This window comes from Musca vetustissima, unplaced genomic scaffold (assembly GCF_032173495.1).
Source record: "Musca vetustissima isolate MV318-11 ecotype Yass unplaced genomic scaffold, APGP_CSIRO_Mvet_v1 utg4481, whole genome shotgun sequence".
Classification (NCBI taxonomy): Eukaryota; Metazoa; Arthropoda; class Insecta; order Diptera; family Muscidae; genus Musca; species Musca vetustissima.
Genome location: NW_026883244.1, coordinates 264,399 through 286,744, shown reverse-complemented (window position 1 = coordinate 286,744; position 22,346 = coordinate 264,399). Strand labels below are relative to the sequence as shown.

Below are 22,346 nucleotides of genomic sequence, written 5' to 3'. Positions count from 1 at the left end.
TACTAAAATGTACCAAATATGGTACCCTTTTATTATTATATATATATATATATCTCTACTCTTAATAACCAAAAAAATTGTTCGTTTTTAATTTTGACCCAAATAAAACCAAAAAAACAACAACAAACAAAATAAACTGCTTTCATTTTGTTATTAATAACTGGAGTCACAACATTGACTGGACCTATAAGGAATCTATATATATAAAAGAGCTTAGTGTTAAGTGATTGAGTGAGTGACGGACAGATCATCGCCCAGACGAAACGGCTAAAGCTAGAAGCTTGAAATTTTGAGTGTGGGTTGGTGTTGGTGTGTAGGCGTGAGATAAGGCTGGGTTTTTGGAAATTCGAACTAGAAGGGTACGAAAAGTACTAAAATGTACCAAATATGGTACCCTTTGTATTAGGCGAACGGGAAGAGCTAGAATTCTGAAATTTGGAATGTGGGTCACTGATGTAAAGTTAGGAAGATGTATAAAAGTTTTTTGGAAATTCGTTTTTGGAAATTCGTACTAGAACGGTACGAAAAGTACTAAATGTGATACCATTTGTATTTGGCGAACCGGTAGAGGTAGAACTCTGAAATTTGGATTGGTGGTCGCTGAGTGTAGGATAGATGTACCAACGGGTTTTTGGAAATTCGAACTATAATTATCCGAAAAGTACTAAAATGTACTTAATTTTGTACAATTTCGTAGCATGTGAATTGATAGAGCTAAAAACTTGAAATTTGGAATGCGAATTAGGGATGAGATGTAGAGTCCATTTAAGGAGATGGGTTTGAAAGCGTGTACTCATGTGTACGAAAAGTACTATATGATACTATATTTGGTACAAATTTAATTTGGAGATACAAATCGAGCTGGAATTTCAAAATGTAGGAAATTAACATTACCGTCGGAGTGTATGATTGGGAATGTACGTAGTTTTGGAATTTTTTTACTCAGTTTCAGTAATTTATATTCATGGGTACTAAATGGTACTAAATTTGGTACAATTTGAATTTTATGCGAACCAATAGAGCTAGAATCATGAAATTTGGAGTCAGGATTACTGTTGGGGTGTAAGATCGAGATATGTAGGAAGTTTTAAAAATTTTTACTAAGGTGTACTAAATTTGGTACATTTTGAATTGTGGGTGAACCGATAGAGTTGGAATCCTGAAACTTGGATTTAGCATCTCTGTTTGGGTTAAGTGTGAAGTTTTCGAAATTCGTACTACTGTGTACCAAATATCGTACAATTTGAACTGTAGGGGAACCGATAGAGTTGGAATCCTGAAACTTGGATTTAGGATCACTGTGGGCGTGTAGGATTGGGGTATGTAGGAAGTTTTGGAAATTGGTTCTACTATGTACTAAATTTGGTACAATTTGAATTGTGGGTGAACCGATAGAGCTGGAATCCTGAAACTTGGAGTTAGGATCACTGTGGTGTTGTAGGATTGGGTTCGGTGGGATGTTTTGGAAATTGGTACTACTGTGTACTAAATGTGGTACAATTTGAATTGTGGGCGAACCGATAGTATTGGAATCCTTATACTTGGAATTAGGATCACTGTGGGGTTGTAGGTTTGGGGTAAGTAGGAGGTTTTGGAAATTCGTACTACTGTGTACTAAATTTGGTACAATTTGAATTGTGAGTGAACAGATAGAGTTATAATCCTGAAACTTGGATTTGGGGTCACTGTGGGGTTGTAGGTTTGGGGTAAGTAGGAGGTTTTGGAAATTCGTACTACTGTGTACTAAATTTGGTACAATTTGAATTGTGAGTGAACCGATAGCGTTGGAATTCTGAAACTTGGAATTAGGATCACTATGGAGTGTAGGTTTGGGTGAAGTAGGAAGTTTTGGAAATTCGTACTACAGTGTACTAAATTTGGTACAAATTGAATTGTGGATGAACCGATAGAGCTGGAATTCTGAAACATGGATTTAGGATAACTGTGGGGGTGTGGGTTTAGTAAGAAGTATTGGAAATTCGTACTACTGTGTACTAAATTTGGTACATTTAAATTTGAATTTGGAATCATTATGGGAGTGTAGGATCGGGATATGCAGGAAGTTTTGTTGGAAGTAGAAGGGTACGAAAAGTACTAACATGTACCAAATATGGTACCCTTTTTATTAGCGAACGGGAATAGCTGGAATTCTGAAATTTGGAATGTTGGTCACTGATGGAAAGTTAGAAAGATGTGCAAAAGGGTTTTTGGAAATTCGACCTATAAGTGTACTAAAGGTACTAAACTTTACTGAATTTAGTTCCTATTGTATATATAATGAACATATATAGCTGGAATCTTGACATTTTAAATGGAATACAGGTTGAGAAGTGGTGTTTATGTACAGAAATGGTTTATGACATTCGTACTTATGTGTATAAAAAGTCTAAATGGTACTACATTTCGTACTATTTACATTCAGTTGAGTGTGTAGAGATGGAATCTTGATAATCGGGATTAGCTGTAAAAAATTGTACTTATTTGTACGAAAAGTACTAAATGGTACTAAATTTGGTGGAAGTTAGATTTAGGTGAACAGATAGAGCTGAAGTCTTCAAATTGGGAATTAAAATGACTGTTGGAGTGTAGGACTGAGGTAGATTATGAAATTCGTAGTTATTGGTACGAAAGGTACTATATGGTACTAAATTTAGAACAATTTGGATTTTGCTTGAAAGGATAGAACTGAAAACCTGAAATTTGGAATTAAGATTTCTGTTGAAGAGAGACATCTTTGGAAACTCGTATTTATGTGTACTAAAAGTACTAAACGGCACAAGATGGATTTGGATGAACGGAGAGAGCTAGAAACCCATAATTTGGACTAATGGTTGATGTTTGAATATAGAATTTAGATATGGAAGCATAGTACCTATGTGTACTAAATAGTACTATATTTGGTACAATTTGATTACGTGTGAACGGATAGAGCTGGACTCCCGACTTTTTTAATTAAAATTATTGTTGGAGTGTAGGGTTTGGGAAATTTTTAATTATAGAAACATAAAGTACTAAATGGCACCGAAAAGCTTACAAATGTGTGAACGGATAGGGCTGTATTCTGAAATTTTGAATTTATATTACTGTTTGAGTGCAGAATTGAGATATGTTGGAAATTTTTCGTCATTATGTGCACTAAATGGCAAAAAAATTTGGTACAATTTTGATTCGAGTTAACGGATAGAGATAGTAAACGTAAATTTGGAATTAAAATTACAAGATTAAGGAAGTATTGGAATTTCGTACTTATGGTACTAAATATGGTACAGCTCGTTTTGTGTGAGCGGGAATCCTAATATTTGGACTTAAAAATAAGGTTGGAGTGTAGGATGGGGTAGAGGAGGTAGTTTTAAAAATACGTAATTATGTATACTAAATGGTGCTAAGTTTAGTACAATTTAGATTTGAGTGAAAGGATAGAGATGGATGGATTTGAAAATAAAATTACTTTTATAGCAAAGGAATGAGACAGTGTTGGAAATTCGAACTCATGAGTACGAAAAGTACTAAATATGGTACAATTTGGATCTATGTGAAAAGATAGGGCTGTTATCCTGAAATTAATGAATAAAATTAATGTTTCAGTGGGAAATTGAGGCAGTTTTAGAAACTCATACGTACGTCTACGAAAAGTAATAAATGGTACAATTTGGATGTTGGTGAACGAATAGAGCTGGAATCTTTAAATGTGGACCTAAGGCTGTTATTGGAGTGCATGACTGAGGTATTTCTGGAAATTTGTACTTTGGGTACGACAACCAAAAAAATTGGTACAATTTGGACTTTGGTGAACGGGTAGAACTCGAATCCTGAAAGGTGCAACTTAAGTTACTCTGGGAGTGTAGGAAAAGTACTGAATGGTACCAAATATGGTACAGTTTAGTGAACAGATAGAGCTGAAATTCTTAAATTTGGACTTACGATTAATGCCATGTACAGACGAGCGTTGTTCGCTCTCTCATTCGTTGTTCGACCCTTAATTATGAAGTAATTACTTAGTTCCCCATACAAAATTGTCTGAGCGAACACCGACTTTTGTACGTTGTTCAATTCGAATCACTCTCTGAATAACCAATAAATTTGTCCCATCCCTAACAATTGAGAGTATTTATCGAAAATAAATTAATTTTGACAGTTTGAAAATATTTATGAAATTTTCAAACTTTTTCAGTAAAATTGAAAATCATGAATGAAAAGTAAAAAATTGTATAGTTTTTATATATGCAGCAGGATGTAAATTTTGTTTTCTACATAATGCAATATGCATTTCTTTTCCCTTGGTTCTAATTAGCGTACAAAACAAGAAACAAATGTGGGGCAACTCAAACAAAAAATTCTCCAAATTTGTATATGTGACAGTATGTGACACTTGAATTGAGAAAATATAAACATGTATTAAAAACAACAACATTTTCAGAAAAAATGGAAAACATGAATGAAAAGTAAATAGATATGGGTTCATACTATATTCAGGAGAAAGAGTATTATTTTTTCTATTTAGATCCCTATGTAATTCACTAAAATATGTTATATTTTTGGTGTAAAACAAGAAACAAAAGGTTTGAAATTAAAAACTCTGATGATATGAATTATGAATAGTGTTGTATGAACGGGTTAATTCATGTACGTAATTCTGAGAGCGAACTACGTTGTTCGGATGCCCGTCAGAACATGGCATAAAAGCAAGTTTGGAATATTGAGAGTGGTTTGGTATATGGGTACGAAAAGTGCGGAATGGTTTCGCACAGAGCTGGAATTCTTTAATTTGGACTATTTGAAAGAAAAACACTAAAATCAATAAATTTGGAACAGTTTGGACTTTGGTGGAAGTAAAATTATTTTTAGAGTGTAGGATTGATGTAGTTTTAGACATTCTTACCTATGAGTATGAGAATTAATAAATGGTACTAAATTTGAAACAAATTGGATTTGGTTGAACCTTGAGATTTGGAACTTAGATTACTGTTGAAGTGTAGTATTGAGCTATGGAGACAACTTTGGAAACTCGTATTTATGTGTACCAATAGTAAATAGAATAGAAAATTCACCAAATTTGGAATAATTTGAATTTGGGTAACGGAGAGAGCTGGAAACCTAAAATTTAGAATGGTGGTCATTGACAGAGAGTTTGACAGAAGGACCAAAGGGTTTTTGGTACTAAATTTAGTGGAGGTGACGGTATAGAGGTAGTCTTGAAAATGTATACATGTGAAACCTGTACGTTTTTGCTAAAGTGTGAATTTCGGAAAATAGTGCTTATGTGTATGAAGAGTACTTAATGGTAATAAACTTGATATTAAATGTAGGAATAGAGGTGGAATTCAGAACTATACTACAATTAATTATACGGTATTCACGATTTCCATATGAAATATTTTTTTTATTCCATTTCCGCATACGAAGTAGCGGGTACTTTGCTAGTCATATATAAAATGCATCTACATATAATATGTATTTCTTATATATACAAATACATATGTGTTATTTCTGATATGGCATGGGCGTGTAATGTTATGGACTAAGGTATGACGAGTATTGTCTGTCATAGACAGGGACGTTAATTACGTGCATATTTTCCTAGATATAATTTTTAAGATTAAAATATGTTGAAATAATATTCCATTCAAATAAATGGCGTTTGCAACATTTATAACAATTTATACTGGTATATGAAGTTTTCGACGGCTACAGCTAAAAAACCTGCAACAGACAACTCTTGGTTTATATTTGCAAGTTGTTTTTTAACTTTGCGAAAAAGTTTCTAGGAATGTAGATAATGTTATGGAATGATTTGTAAATGGTATTAAAATGTACTATTTCTTTCGAGACGTTTAATAATGAAATAAACAGAATAATATAATAGTTTTTTTAAACAACAAACTGGTAGGAAGCCTGACGCGCAACACTACGGAATAATACACAAAATTGAGTATTTTTTTCAATGTGGACATAATTGATAACTGTATATTTCGCCAATTATTTTCAGCGTAAAGCATTAGCTGCTCCTTTCAATTTCGACAACAGTTTTATTTTTCGTACTACGAGATTAATTACTGGGTTGGTTAATTGTATAAAAAAATATTTATATTTATAGTGTAAAATAATGCATACTTTTAGACGGTGCTGATTAGTAACATTTACGCATAGACTAGCTTAAAGCTTTTATCTTATCTTTCTAACAGATGTCCTCTTTATTAGAATCGCCAATGCAACAACTTATACCCTTTTTCCGGGGTTATGTTTCAAAATCGTTTCAAAATGGATAGTTTTATAATATTTTAGACACGTGGGTAAATACTTTAGTAGTATTTTCCCAGTAATTTGGGACAAAGAGTTCTCAACGTGGAAATACCTTGATAATTGAGAAATCACTGTGCCAATTTAATGGACAAATGTGTTTAGTGGATAAAGAATACCTAAATTGGGAGGTAAGTTTATATGAGAGGGTCAGATATATATTCCATGCCTGTGGTTTGCGGAGGTCTTCGGAATTACACATAAAGTACATATATATAAAATTAAATTTACAAGTTTATAGAATATTGACCCTTTGTGGGAGAGGCAACAGAAGAAGAAAAAGGCTTGGTAAAAACAATAGGTTTTACAAAGTTTGGTTCAAAGCGGACATTCCTTTCGCCTAATATTGAACTTATACATTTTGAAAATGTTGACCCTTTGTGAGGGAGGTAACATAAGGAGTGGACCGATAATCCCCATCTTCGTACTTAAACTAAGTTTGGAAGTCATATTATGATGTGCAAAGTTAGGTTGAGTTATCGTGCGCACCAGCGGTTAGACAGACGGATGGACATTTGAAAATCGACTACAAGTTTTTTGAAACGGATTTGGTCCATAGAAACATGGGGTCTAAAACCAATATTTCGGTAATATTTGTAAAATGTTCAGTCGGTGTTGTCGACAGATGTTGCAGATGGTTTGCGGAGGTTTTTGGAATTACACACAGGTTTTATTATTCGTTTTATAGAACGTATCAGAAGGAGTGGACCAATGGGTACCATCTTCGGACTTCATCTAGGCTTGATAAAGATACTAGATTGTATAAAGTTTGATTCAAATCGGATAGTCCGTTCGTATGATATTATAATATTATTTTTGGTACAATGTTGACTATTTGTGGGGGAGGTACCAGAAAGAATAGACAATATTCCCCATATTCGAACTTCAGCAAAGTTTGGAAGAAATATTAAGATGTGCAATGTTTGGATTAAATCGGTTACACCCTTCGAGCCAGACGGACGGACGGACATTTGTAAATCGAGTTCAATTTTTCTGAAAAGGGTTTAGTCCAAAGAAAGAAACATTTTCACCGTATCAAAGTGTATATTGGAATCTTTCAAATTCAATTTCGTACATAAGTTAAGGAAAATATGGTCATTCGAAATCAGTTCGCGTTCACAAATTGGAACGCTGCGCACAAAAGTTATAGCGGTTTTAAATCTTGTATTTCAAATATATATGACATTATTTCCTATTCGTTGTACTTCGGGAATTTCTTCACAAATAGTTAAACGCATTTGTTTTCTTTGCATACGTATTAAATCACATTGAAACATGGTTTGTTATTCGCTAAAAAGAAATAAAAGCATGAAGATATCCTAAAATGTTTTGAATTGCCACAAATGTTTTTTGAAATTATTGTTGTTTTTTTAATACACATATGTTTTTGGGAATACGGTTTTACCTATATCTTCCAAAATATGCGATGCTTTCTTCAACAAATTCATTTAGATGATTATTACATAACGGTAGATTCCCTTGATAAGAGTTTCGACATTAAACATGACCAAATATGATGCAATAAAAATATATGACAATGACCAACAATAAAAAGCACGCAGTTCGCGTATTCGTTGAATTCAGTCGATGCGAAAGCGGTGTTCCCATACAACGAATCAATCTCTTCCAAAAAATTGAATTTTTCGATGTTTCATTTTACTATGCAAAAAACTTTAAAATATCATAAATAGCATAAGATGTTTATGCGAATCCGATTTCAGTAATCCCCAGTGAAAATACACAAAAATACACCTATTTTAAAAGGATTGGTTAAGAAGCGCGTATGTGCCGCCACAATCAATTTTGGATAAAACACTCCTATTATTCGCGTATTGATGTATTTTCTGAACTATTTTCACATAGCTGGGCTATTAGATTCGGCACGTAAAAAAACTATATTCACGCGGGGTTCTATGCCATTTGAGTGGACTTTTTCAAATTTAGACTCAAAAAATAGCTTTTTTATAAAAATTTACGCACTTAATTTTCGTTTTTGGAATCCAATTGCAAAGATTGTATAGTTGTATAGTTTACCCACAAATCAGGAAAGAACACAAAACACATGTTGGCTTTAGCACATTTTCGCCCATTTTTAACATTACCACCATCACAGCTTCCACGCAACCTATTATTTGTTATCTTCATTATATAGATTTTTACTAGAACAAAGCCGAACCTTAGCTTCAAGGAATTTAAAATTTTTTTGAATATTTCCATATAACCTCATTCAGCGACGTAGCCAGAGGGGGCCCTGGGGCCTGAGAGAGAATGAATATTCGGTGTACGATCGCAAGTATCAAGTATTTTTGGATTATTTCATTTTGAAACAATTTATGTTCTGATAATAAGAATACCAGCAAAAATAGAAATGTTATGTAATTTGAGGCAAATAAATTCAATGATCCCACAAGAAAGTAGCTATTTTAATGTTATCAGAAAGGTGGTTGCCAACCACATGGCCCATTAGCTCAGTTGGTTAGAGCGTCGTGCTAATAACGCGAAGGTCGCGGGTTCGATCCCCTCATGGGCCAGTAATTTTTTATTTTAAAAAAATTTACTTCTACACATTTTTAATTATTAATTAATTAATGAAAAAAGAGAACAAGCAAATTTAAACTATATTGATCGTCCAATACAACTGCGTAGCATAGATATGCAACGAGTAAAACTAATACAATCGACTACTAACGTAGTTTTTTGTTGTTGTTACACATGTTTCCTTTTTATACCCTCAAGCTTATGGCTTGATGCGGTAAACGTGTGCCTCATCGAAATATTAGTTTTAAACCCCATGTTTCTTTGGTGTCGATTTACACATATCCGTCCGCTGTCGTCTGTCTGGCTGCCTGGTGCGCACCTCTCGAAGGGAATAATCGATTTCATTCAATATTTGCACATCTTATTATTTCTTAGTTGGGGAATATCGGTCCGCTCCTTCTGGTACCTCCCACACAAAATGGTCAAAATTATGCTAAAAATTAATTTTATAATAACATGCAGACGGACAATCCAATTTGAACCAAACTTTGCACAATCTATTTCCTTTACAAATCCTAGACGAGGTTCGAAGATGGGACCCATTGGTTCACTCTTTCTGGTACCTTCGACACAAAGTGTAAACATTTTCAATATTTATAAATCCAATATCAGGCGAAACAACTGAAACATAAATTTTCGAATTACAAATAAATCTTTCAAATGATTTTGGTAAACGTTCCAAGATCCCTCAAAGTATCTCTATTGGTTAAAGCATGTTGATGTGATATTCTCCATAAAGTCAGTGTAAATTTAAATTTTCATGAAATTTAAAAAAAAAAAAAAATTATAATTTCAACAACAAATATTATTGACAGCTGTACTCACTGTCCGACTTTGTATAGGCCTTGTATAATCAGCTGTAGATATACTCATGAGTAGAAAGTAATGCCAAGTAATACCAAACCAATCGCGTCCTTATTTTTAACAATATATACGTTAATATTTACATTGGCTCTGCGATTGAATTGCAACTGTTCGCAGTGCTTCGAATAGCCTCGATTTCAACATGACTTCTCAAAGATAATGCTCTGCTGGTGAATTTGTATTACGTCAATAAAATTAATCTCCCAAGCCGGCTGTGAAGTTATGTTTTCCCTTTTCCAGTAAAACAATTTCCTTAAATATCAATGGAAAATAAGAGTCCACCTACAAACACATATTCCCTATCACATACACCATTCCATTAATCAAAGAAAAATAACTTTAGTTACATTAATACGAGTGTTTCCAGTTTCTGAGGACTGAGATTCCAGTTGTGTATCAGTATGTAGCACTGATTGTAGTCCAAAGACAGTGTCGCATAACCAAAAACATAACACTTTGCGAAACATATCAGATAAATTAAACTTGAATGTTAAATGTTAATAAAATATTCACTTTTAAGGTTGGTAAAATCAATAAATTTGGCATCCTTATTTTAAGAATACAAAGTTTAAGTTTAATTTGGTTTATAACGATTCCTTTTTTCATTTTTACACTGACTATCGTATTTATCGAACGTTTGTATACTGGGTGTAACGAATGGTGGCAAATCATATGCGTTTGTTTTATAAAAAAAATCTGTATTACTATTTTTTTTTCTTAGAAATGTATTGGTACTTTTTTGTGGAGATCATATTAAAACATTAGACATTTTTGAAAAAGGGTCGTATTAATTGTTTACCCACTAAGAAACGACAATGCCAACTACAGCCACTTCAGTTGGAAATGTCAACAATTTTGGCACTTCCAAAAACATATTGAAAATTGGATGAAAGCGTTATATGGGGCTATGCAAAATGAGGACCGTTATAGTCCATGTTCCATATCATAAATATTATCATAGAAATAATAGCAACACATCTGCAAAATTTTGAAAATTCTTGTTATGACTCACTGTGAATCACAGCACATACAGTGGCGAGAAAAAGTGTAGAGTAACACAGGGTAATGTGTACTATGCGTTTAATGCGGACCACACCCATATCTTAGAAAATGCATGAAATATGACAATGGCGCCTTGAAATATATTTTCCTAATTAGTAAAAACAAAAATCTAATATGATTTTCAGTACATAATTGTAATGTTGAAAATTTAGTTAAGCTCTTATTAAAATCTGTGATTTTAAATGTTTTCTTTTAGCACAAGAGTTAAACCATTTTGTTTTTCTTAAATATATGGAAGTTATATATCTTTTTATTTTCCACAATAAACATGCACGTTTAGCTGTACTTACAATTGGTGAGTTTTAACTACTAGTTCGGTACATGTGCCCATATTAAAAACATTTCTACATTTCTATCCTCTGAAAACTTGATATGCGTAATTAGAGCTGATTCGATTGGATAATATATCGCAAATGAGGCGATACCCTTAAATGGGGGCTATTGAAATGCATTAAATTGAAATTTATCACAACCAATTAAAGTTACTGATTTACATTTCCCGCACATAATGTAACACAATAACATTTTTATAGACAAATATAGGGTAAGTGCACCAATAGTCGGCACTTTAAGGATTTTTAAAAGTTTCGCCATTCCAAGTGCATCTTTTCCACTATGTTGTATTTAGGTTCATCTTTTTCGAAATTTTGTTTACTCCCCGATGGAATAAAAATTTGTTCAATTAATTTATATTAAAATAGAATAAATTGATAATTATGTAAAATAGTGCTGTTTCTGTCGGCAATTAATACAAATTATATATATTTATTTTTTCTGTTTTTTGTATTGAAACAGTTTTATAAAATAATCGTATTTATTAAAATATTATAATTGTAAAACATGGTGCTGACTTTGGAAACCTGTTATCCAATTCTCGGCATGGCAAAAATACGCATTTAACAGGTTAAAGGAGTTTAAGATTAAAACCATGTATTCTATTATGCAAAATTACTCTAAACTGATTTTTGGAAATTAATCGTTAGTTAGAGCACTTATTTAACATTTTTTCCCCAATTTTGAGCCAAAATGATCGCAAAATGTGTTTATTATATATGCCGACTATAGGAAAACCCCAAAAATTTCTATTTTTATCGATGCCGTCATCGATAAATAATTCATAATTACAAAAATTTTTAAATCATTTCAAATTCTAAAGTGTATTCCTGTAAGTTCTTCACAATTACGAAAAATATCTTTTAAAATCGACATGTCCACCATTTTTTTATCTTAAGAAACATAATTTATCGCTAGTGTTGAAAACCCGCATTGACAAAATGCAAAACTTTGCCTGAATAAATGTATTTAGCTCGATGCAATTTTACACAGAGATAGGTTGTATATTATTGAAGATTATTGAAGATATTTTTCGTATTTGGTTATAGGATTTTTAAGTTATTTGAAGTTATATACAACAGATGCCGACTATTGGCACATGCCGGTATTAGGAGCGCTTAACCTATATGAAGTTTGACCTGGAATATATTTAGACAGCAAAAGTACTATGTTGTGAAAACAATTTGTTTTTAGTTTTTACCGTTTACACACATTTACATTTTCTACTAAAACATCGATAAAATGATTCTAGCTAAGATATTTTAACGAAAATTGGAATGTTCGTTATATCATATGTTACTTTGTCAATTTATAATTTAGTGTCAATTTATAATTTACATAATTATAATTTTTTATTTAGTTTTAACATGGTATAATAATAGAAGGTAACAGAAAGTGTTGTTGTACAACAAACAATACAACAACCTCAAAATTTGCTGTTGTAAGTTTTACTAGTGTCAACGTCATTTGACAGAATAATGTAAACAAACAAATTATCAACAAATTATATTTATTTTGAAAATGTAATATTTTCGAATCCTCGAAATAAAATTGAAAAACATGAATGAAAATCTATCAAATTTATATTTCTATCGCTTCCACATCGTTCCTCTAATTGAGCCATTGCCACTTATATGTCTAACACATATGAAAATGCTGGTAATTGCGAGTTATTCCATGAAGAAAGATTTGCTTCCTCAAACTTTCCCAGCAGGCAGATTGAGTAAATTGAATATCGGAGTACATTTATTAAGAACAATTTCGAATTTTATGCTACCCAATTTTCCTGTTGGGTTATTTTTAAAAACATAATTTGTCAAGTTCATATTGACCTTTTATAATTGTACCATGTAGTTTTAATTAGATATTGATTTTATGTTGATATTGGCACTTTTAATAAAAAAAAAACTTGTTAATTTTTTTGTAAGTACAAAATGAGAAAAAAAGTGTTGAAATTTATGATCGAATAGTGGTTCTGACGGAAATGGGACATTCTGCAAATTATTTGTAAAAGACCTAATATATCATCGAAATGTATCACATATGGTTGCTCAAGATTGTTAAATTTTTCTCCCCACTGTATGTACGTGCATATAACGTATATTGATATACATTTTGAACTGAACCTAACACAATATAAAATTATTTCATTTTAATAAAACGCAAAATTCTGAATTTCAATTTGAAAAACACATACCGAATATTTATGTCCGTCAATACTGTATTTCTTGTTAAATGGAGAAATGACAATTTATCTTAAACACAGGGAATATCTAAAAATAATAATACAATTTGAAATTTGTAGCTTATTAAGATTCATTTTCATCGCTCGGTCTTAAGGCGTCTATTGATCTTTAATCTATTTGGATTTTGATCTCTCTCAGTGCTAACTTCTTGTGTTTGTATAGATTGGCCATTCTACAAATCGATGCGGGCGAAAGAGACACTGTGCGCTGATCGAAGAAAAGGGGGGCAAGTCTTATCGCCAACTCTACTACTTGGCGAGAATAACAACAAATCGAAATTAGCCAAAACAAAATAAAAGCGAAATTCGAAAACATAAATGAACGCTCACTCAGGCACAGACACAAACATACGTATCTACATTCGATTGTAGTACGGGCAGCTGTGGCTGTGATCCGATGCATATAGACGACAGACGCCAGCCAGTATATGCAATGCCCAGCGAAATAAACTGCAAATAAGAAATGTTGTTGCAGACCAAACATTTTCAGTAGCAACTGTTGCTTGTTACCGATCAGATCGCAAACTCAATTTGCATTACCCTGCAGAGAGAAGTGTCAAAGTAATACAAAGTGCATAAACCGAAAACAATCAAAACAAACGACAGACAGAAATAATCGGAGGCGAGATCAACGAAAACAAACGACTGCCCAGGAAAGCAGAAAATTTTCCAACAACATTAATAACAACAACAAGAAAAGACCTTGGGATCAGCGAGCTGCGAGTGTGTGATGAGGATTGTCACCACCAGCAACGACAGATAAAGCGCGTCGGGAGCGAAGCGTCAACCTTTGTCAACACCGTCTGAGTTGTCCGTACCCAAGTAGCTGGAGAAGTCGCTGGATTAGTAAAGATACCACTATAATGTTGGGCAGTACATTAAACCTGTTGAAGCATGGGTATGTTTGTAAAGCCTTTGTAATTGTGCTGTAATCGTTTTCAACAAGCTCTATACACACACCGAATCGTTTATCTCTTATAGGGCTGTCGATTGTGATGGAGGTTTTTTTTGCTATTTATTTGTTTGTCTCTAAATATAGGGACAAATGCTTATCGATAAGAAACAGAAGCACTCTGATAATGCGATTACCAGTGTCGCCAACAACATTTCAACTGGAACAAAGTACATTGAACGAATCCAAATGTCAAACCAGTTGGCAGTTTGTTTTCAAAATTACCTTCTCTGTATTTGGAATAGCGAAAAGTATAAACTACAACCAGTGCACTATAGGTAATTTGCCCTGTTTTTGAGGCAAAAATTAATAACAGTGGTTTTAAACGATTTTTTTTTGACTTTTTACATGATGTATATGTACAAGAAAGAGAAAACGCAGATTTCCACAGTAAAAACCGGATATAACGAACAATGGTTATAAGCAACGACACATATAACGAACAAAGCTAATACTTTCTCAGATATTTTCATTAGTTGTTTTATACACAACACACGGTTGAAAACGATTAGGGTAGTAAGTTAAAAAAATCGACCCCGCGATTAGATTTTTAAAGGAATAATTATTATAATGTCGTATGTTTTTGCAGAATGCATTAATAACAATTAATACAGTACTCATTTATACCGGATAGGACATTAATATGTAAAAGTCAGATAAAACCATGCTTACTACAGTCGAACACGATTATAGTAAACACTGGATATACTGAACAAAATGTTTTCATATGGCACTTTTATATTTTTAATCAGTCCTGAAAAAAGTAAAAATGTAAATTTTTGATGGTTTATATTCTAAGGGGAACTGAAGCCCGCCATTTCCTGTTCTCCACTATTTACATTTTTTTCTCATAATCTTTCCTATTTACGGTTTAAGAGACACGTTATTTATTTTGTAATCAAAATTCGTGTGTATTCGTTTTTTCGTGGAAAAGTTCTATCTTCCTATGTCATTCGGTGCATCTTGACAAATGCATGCAAAATAACCTAATTTCAAGGACAGTAAGGTTATAACTTATATCAAATCAGGTAAAAATTAACTGTTATTATGTGACCTAAATAAAAAAAATCCACTTTAATTATTTATTTTTTAACGGAAAAAATAAACGTTGATTTTTAACTGTTAAAAATGATTTTTATTTTTTCTGTCAAAAATAAAAGTATCTTTGGGATTTTTATTTTTTCCGTCAAAAATAAAAGTCTTTTTGGGACTTTTATTTTTTCCGTCAAAAATAACAGTCTTTTTGGGATTTTTATTTTTTCCGTCAGGAAATAAAAGACTTTACGTAAATAAACATATAGAGTTTGGTACCAGTTATATAACCTTTGACCTAATAGTCAGGAGAATGATTCTTTAATTTATATTCATGATTTGGTACACTAGACTATTTTTTAAAAATTTATAACAAATATTTTTTACCTTTGATCTTTATTACTTATGTGTACACTTATTGTAATAAGGACAGAGATTTATAAATTGTAATTTTATAACTGATTACAAGTTGTATAAACTTCTTTACATAAAAAGAGTTTTATTTTCTGACGGAAATAAAATCCCAAAAAGAGTTTTATTTTCTGACGGAAAAAATAAAAATCCCAAAAAGACTTTTATTTTTGACGGAAAAAATAAAAATCCCAAAAAAGACTTTTATTTTTGACGGAAAAAATAAAAATTCCAAAAAGACTTTTATTTTTGACAGAAAAAATAAAAATCCCAAAAAGACTTTTATTTTTGACGGAAAAAATAAAAATCCCAAAAATACTTTTATTTTTGACGGAAAAAATAAAAATCATTTTTAACAGTTAAAAATCAACGTTTATTTTTCCGTTAAAAAATAATCCGTAACATGGGAACTGAGAGTGTTTTCTCAAGATCACTCAATATCCTTAATGGGCTCCTCAATACGAATCTATTGGTATATGACACTATAGGTGTCCCATGTCTCTAACATGAAGATTTTGTTGTTCGCATTTTAAAAAATAACTGTTATTTTCGGTCCCTGCCTAATTTCCTATTTTAATTTGACGTATTTTTCGTCCATATTGTTGTTATTGCCAAGTTTACTTGTGGGGACGTTGTGAACAACAATATGTTTCCTTGCTTTTATTTCTTTCATCAAACCAAATATTGTAAATATTATTGTTTTTTATTCTGATGTTCCCTACAAAAAACTGATATATCTCTAAAAACGCAAAAAAACGATTTAAAATACGCCTTGATTTTTTAATTTTTTTTATTTCTTTAATTTTATTTTCAAAGTTTAGAGTTTGGCAACGATTTTCATCGCTTTTAATACACTTTTACGCAGAAAATCTTACAGATTCATAAAATTTGACATGTTTTCTTTTTAATGACACCAAAAAAGATTTTATTTTCCAAAATTGAAAAAAATGTGTTTTTGCCCAAAAAACTGTCCAAATTAACTATAGTGCAGTGGAATGCTCATAAGAAAATGTCAAAATTCGCTACCAATAAGAATTCAGTGCGGAGAGTTGCAAACAGTCATATTTTCTATAAAATTGTTGGCAAAAATGTCTTAATCATAATTGGTCTGTTCCCGTACTGCAAGAATCTACTAGATCTTACTATTTTTTCGATATCATAAAGGAAAATTCTTTATCGTAGTAAAAAGTAGTAGATTGTTGCAGTACGGGAACAGACCAAATATTAAATATTTTTTAACTTACAAATCATGGTACAATTATAAAAGGTAACAGCAAATCCCAGCTGATTTGATTCCAACGTTATACTAGTGTCAATATGAATTTGACAAATTATGTTTTTAAAAATCACCCAACAGGAAAATTGGGAACGCATACAATTTAAAATTGTTCTTTATTAAATGTGCTCCTGTATTCAATTTACTCAATCTGCCTGCTGGGAAAGTTTGAGGAAGCAAATCTTTCTTCAAGGAATAACTCGCTATTCCCAGCATTTTCATATGTGTTACACATATATATGGCAATGGCTCAATTATAGGAAAGATGTGGAATAGATAGAAATATTAATTTGATAGATTTTCATTCATGTTTTTCAATTTTTATTTTGAGGATTCGAAAATATTTCCTTTTCAAAATAAAAATAATTTGATGATAATTTGTTTGTTTATTTACATTTTTCTGTCAAATGAGTTGACACTAGTAGAACTTACAAAAACAAATTTCCATGTGGTTGTTGTATCGTTTTTTGTACAACAACACTTGCTGTTACCTTCTATTATTATACCATGCTTACAAATTTGGCCAACAAAAACGGTTGCCAGGAATAGTTCCGTTCAAGAACATAAAAAATCGACCAGTTTTTGGTATTTTTTACTTGAAAACCCTGAAGGAAATGTGGGGCGTTGCATCGCTTTTGTCGACTATTATGTCTTCATATTTTCAACAACTTGTCTACATTCCATGTAATAAGACATATTGCTATGTATACAGGCTGACAAGAATGGTTATGCTTCTTCTTAGTTTACTTATTTTCTTAATTATAAATAATTTTGGGGGTATTATACAGCCTTTTTGTTATAAACGCAAGTCTAAAGTGATTAAAGTATTTGGAAACATATTTGGCATAAGAAATAAGAAGAGTAGTGAAGAGCATTGTGTTGGGTATTGTCGGTTAGTAGTCCTGTAGTGATTTACTATCACAATTTCCTACAGGGCACACTAACACTTGTTTTGAAGAAGAACAAATATTTAAAAAATAAGATTTAAACTCAATTTTTAATTTGAAATAATTTTATGTTTTTATTAGCCAAATATGTATTATTGGTCTCCCTTAATTTAAAATCAGCTAAAAAAGGCAAAATCATTTCAGCCACTCAGTGCACACATCGATTAACTCCATAAAATGAAAAATTGAGCAACGCGTATGTTGTTTTTAAAATTCCTCCTATAATATGAATTCAACCATATTCAGAAAAGTTATTATAGAAATAAAAAGTTATGACTATACCAAGAACTTTGATACTTAATTTTAATATTTATCAAAAAGTGGGTTTGTTCTGAGCGACTTATTTAATGAGAACAGTTGCAATTGATAGTATAATATCTACTTTATGGCATAAAATCGGAATTGCATAGCATAGTATGGTGTTTTCGTGCGTTGTTTAAAATAAATGATGCATTTATTTTTTTATGGTAAAAGACGCATAAATTGTGCCTGTTTTAGAAAATATATGACGCAACAGCTCTAAATCCTGATTTTTCTGTTGTATGTAAATGCGTTTTCTAAACTGTTTACTCGAGAAATTTGGCTGAATGGTAACTAGGATTGCCAACTTTTGATTAGCTGTGGTGTTGATTTTGAAGGATTTCCATTATTATTATTATTTTATTTTTTTATTGTGAGAGCGATTTTGACGTTTACAATTAAAATAGTATGGGAACAGAACAAATGTAGAACAAATTGGAAACTTTTTTTGTAGTTTTAGAATTCCCTTTGTAATTTAAATTATCTACCTAAAATTCAACTAGCTCGTTCGACGTTTTCCCCAACAAAAGTAGAACACATGTATTTATATGACAAAACGTATTTTTCATTTTTTCTTTTGTTGAAAATAAAAACAAAACATTCAGAAAATTTGAAATTTCAAATGGGAGAATATAATATTTGGATTAATTTAATAAATTTAATAAAAATTATTCGCTTGAAGATATGAATTTGACGTATTTGGGTAATACGGCCGCACACAACATTTTGCCATAGTGGGGAAGTTGTTAAAATGAAATGTTTGGATTTCTTTATTTGAAATTCAAGTTATTATTACCGTTCCAGATCCTAAATGATTCTATTAATTTTACAAGTTTTTCAACTTTTTACACGAAACCCGTTCCTGAACATACAGAACTAGTAAAATGTTCAACTAAATTTAAGAGAACATAAAACAATGGCTTTCTCTTTGTAAACTTTTCACAGGAATGCCTACTTTTGATTGGCTGTTGTGTTGATTTTGAAGTATTGCCGTCTAATTTTGGCATTTTTACTAGTTTTCCGTTTCAGAACATTTCGTATGATTTTGAACTATGAGAGGGATTTTGACATTTTTCCCTTTTACTAGTTTTAATATGAAAAAAGTACTGGAACAGAACAATTGTGTAATTTAAAAATTTGAATTTAATATAATTAAAATTTTATAATAATAATAATTTGGAAATGAAATGTTTTGAATTGAATTTGAAGTTGAATTTCAAATGAAATAATTTGAATTTCAAATGAAATGTTATGAAGTACAAATGAATGTCTTAAGTTCTACAAATTCAAGTGAAACGTTTTGAATGGAATTCTCATAAAGTCTTTAAATTTAAAACTTAAACGCAATTTACAAAATTATTATCAAAATCTGAACAGATTATTAGTTTTTGATTCCGTTAATCGAGCCATGCTTTTACTTTGTTTCCAAAAATAACTCAACCCACAAAGATGTTTTAAGTATGTATGTATATTCTAAAACTTTACTTGCTCCAGCATGTTACATACCAGGTCACTAATACCATAGACAGACGACAGCCTTAATTTGCATTAAAATTTCTTAATTTGAATTAATATTTACCCCTGACATACGAGAGTTTCTGCATTTACGAAACAGTTTTTTGCTTCAAAACAATTGTTTGTCTGTGTGTAGGATGAACATTTTTTACATTTGTTTCGTTATTTTCGGGATTACATCTTTAGGAAACAGATACATGACATTAAGGAGGAATAGCTACTATGATCTTACCAAAACAGCTCCCAATTTAAAAAATGGTTGAAATTTGACTTCATTTCTTATTTTTATTTTCATAAATATAAATAATTTTGACAAGAAACAATTAATTTTCGACGGCATTGCCATATTGAAATTGCCTAATTCAATATAAATTCAGTTCGATTTCGTGCATTAACAACACATAAAAATGAGGATAATGTACAAGTTAATTTGAATTAAGGCTGTTAATTCAAATTAAGGCTGTCGTCTGTCTAGGCTATAAGATATAATAACCTATACCATAGAACAGTGTATGGTATACACATTTAGATGGAATCATTAGATACGAACTATATTAAATGTTCTACGAATTTTTTAAACAAGTAAACCCGATTTTTAAACCCACCACCATAAGAGGACCTTTATAGAACAATTTCAGTTAGGAGGTCTTTTACTCCCTGATAATCCGATATACAAACAGCCACATTTTTTAAAGAATCCATAAACATGACATTCGGAAATCTATGTAAAATTGCGTGTCAATTGGACAAACTTAGAATTTTTGGTTTACCCCATGCAATCGAACATAATTTGAAAGCTAAATTTAAATATGGATCGATTTAAAGTAAAGTTGGCACGTCGATCGCCCTCTCCAAAAGATCAAAACTGGAAAAATATATATATGGGAGCTATATATATCTAAAATATATGGAAACTATATATAAATCCGAACCGATTTAAAGGAAGTTGAGTAAACGTTGGGTATTTGGTGCAAATCGAACGAAAATATAAATAACAAACAAATTTCAACCGATTCGGAGCACAAATGCGATCTGTAGGGGAGACTGGCGCAAATTCGTCACTTTGTGTATAGAGCTCTATGTCTCAGTAATTATTCAACAGATATAAACATTTTATGGTTGCTTAATTATAAAAACTAGTACTTAAACGGATACTTAATTATAAAAACTAGTACATAAAACATATAAGTTTCGTTCCAGAACCTAAAAGAATCTACTAATTTTACAAGTTTTGCAACTTTTTACTTGAAACCCGTTCCTGAACCCACAAAACTGGTAAATCATTGAACGAAATGTAAGGGAACACAAAACAAAATGGCGTTCTCTTTGTAAACTTTTTACTCGAGAAATTTGGGCGAGTAAAAATGGTAAACAGGAATGCCAACTTCTGATTGGTTGTTGTGTTGATTAAGAAGTATTGTCATCTAATTTGGAAATATTTACTAGATTTCCGTTCCTGAATTATTTTGTACTCTGAGAATGATTTTGACATTATTCCCTTTTACTAGATTTACTATTAAATAGTACTGGAACAGAACAGTAATAAATTAATATTAGTTAAATATTTTTACAGTGATGGGACAAATTCGGCACCCATAGGCATAACCTGTACTCGACTAATCTACCCCAAAGGTACATTCAATTTTTTTTTTTAATTTCTTTCTATCAATCTTCTAAAAAATATTATATTTTTAATTCTTTATATAAGAATATTCATTTTAATTGACGACTTTTTAAAATTACTGCCTTAAAATTTGAAAAGTTTTATACACGAAATACTTAAGGTTTGGATATATTACAAAAACATCTGTAAAAATACAAAATACCTGCATCTAAATAAGCTTATTAGCTAGAGATTTCAAACTATGCGGCAGATATTCATTTTGATATTCGATACCTGTGGTTCAAAGCTAGTGATGCACTATCATATCGAATTGTTTGCCGAAGTTGGACCAATCTCCTCTACTTTGTCTATCTTGTTTCCTTATTTCCTTAAATGCAGTATTTGGCATCTCTAACCTCGATAACTTATTACATAATTTCTCTGTAGGGCCATATGTATTAGAGATTCGATAAAAGCTCGAATATTTGAATCTAAAACTCATATTCGAGACGGGTTTCTTTCAATTTGAATGCGCTATCTACCATATCTATTTGGATTCAGCGAAATCTGAACAGAAGCATTAATGTACTTGATTCGTTTTTTTTTTATCATTTTTATCTGAACTCAAATGTACTTGATGTGTCCATAAAGTTATCTATAAAATTTAGTATTGATAAACTTTTGATTGATTAATCAAATGAAACTACCATATTCACTTTGTCACTGCTATAAGCCATTTGTTTATTGTCTCCTAGTCTATAAGCTGAAGAGCATTCTGTTTGTATGGCCCCGAAATAATTGTCTGGAATCATATAATGTAATATTATTGCATTTATTGCACAAACCTATGTTTTTGAGATGTGGATCAATTTGAAGCTATACATCAGATATATAAAATATATCGCTCATTTGCTGCTAGACAGGCATAAATAAAAAAACGATTTTGCAGAAAATGCGTTTAAAGTTTTCAA

The 22,346-nt window shown here is 31.4% G+C and overlaps 1 protein-coding gene and 1 non-coding gene across 2 annotated transcripts in view; both read left to right on the top strand.

Annotated features, from left to right (window-relative positions):
* The window catches only part of LOC133330094 (phosphoenolpyruvate carboxykinase [GTP]-like), a 173,672-nt gene that overhangs the window by 128,397 nt on the left and 22,929 nt on the right, over window positions 1-22,346 (top strand). The gene's annotated exons all lie outside the window — the stretch shown is intronic.
* On the top strand, window positions 8,755-8,828 carry Trnai-aau (transfer RNA isoleucine (anticodon AAU)). Its single transcript has one exon. It is a non-coding gene; the product is annotated as a tRNA-Ile (tRNA).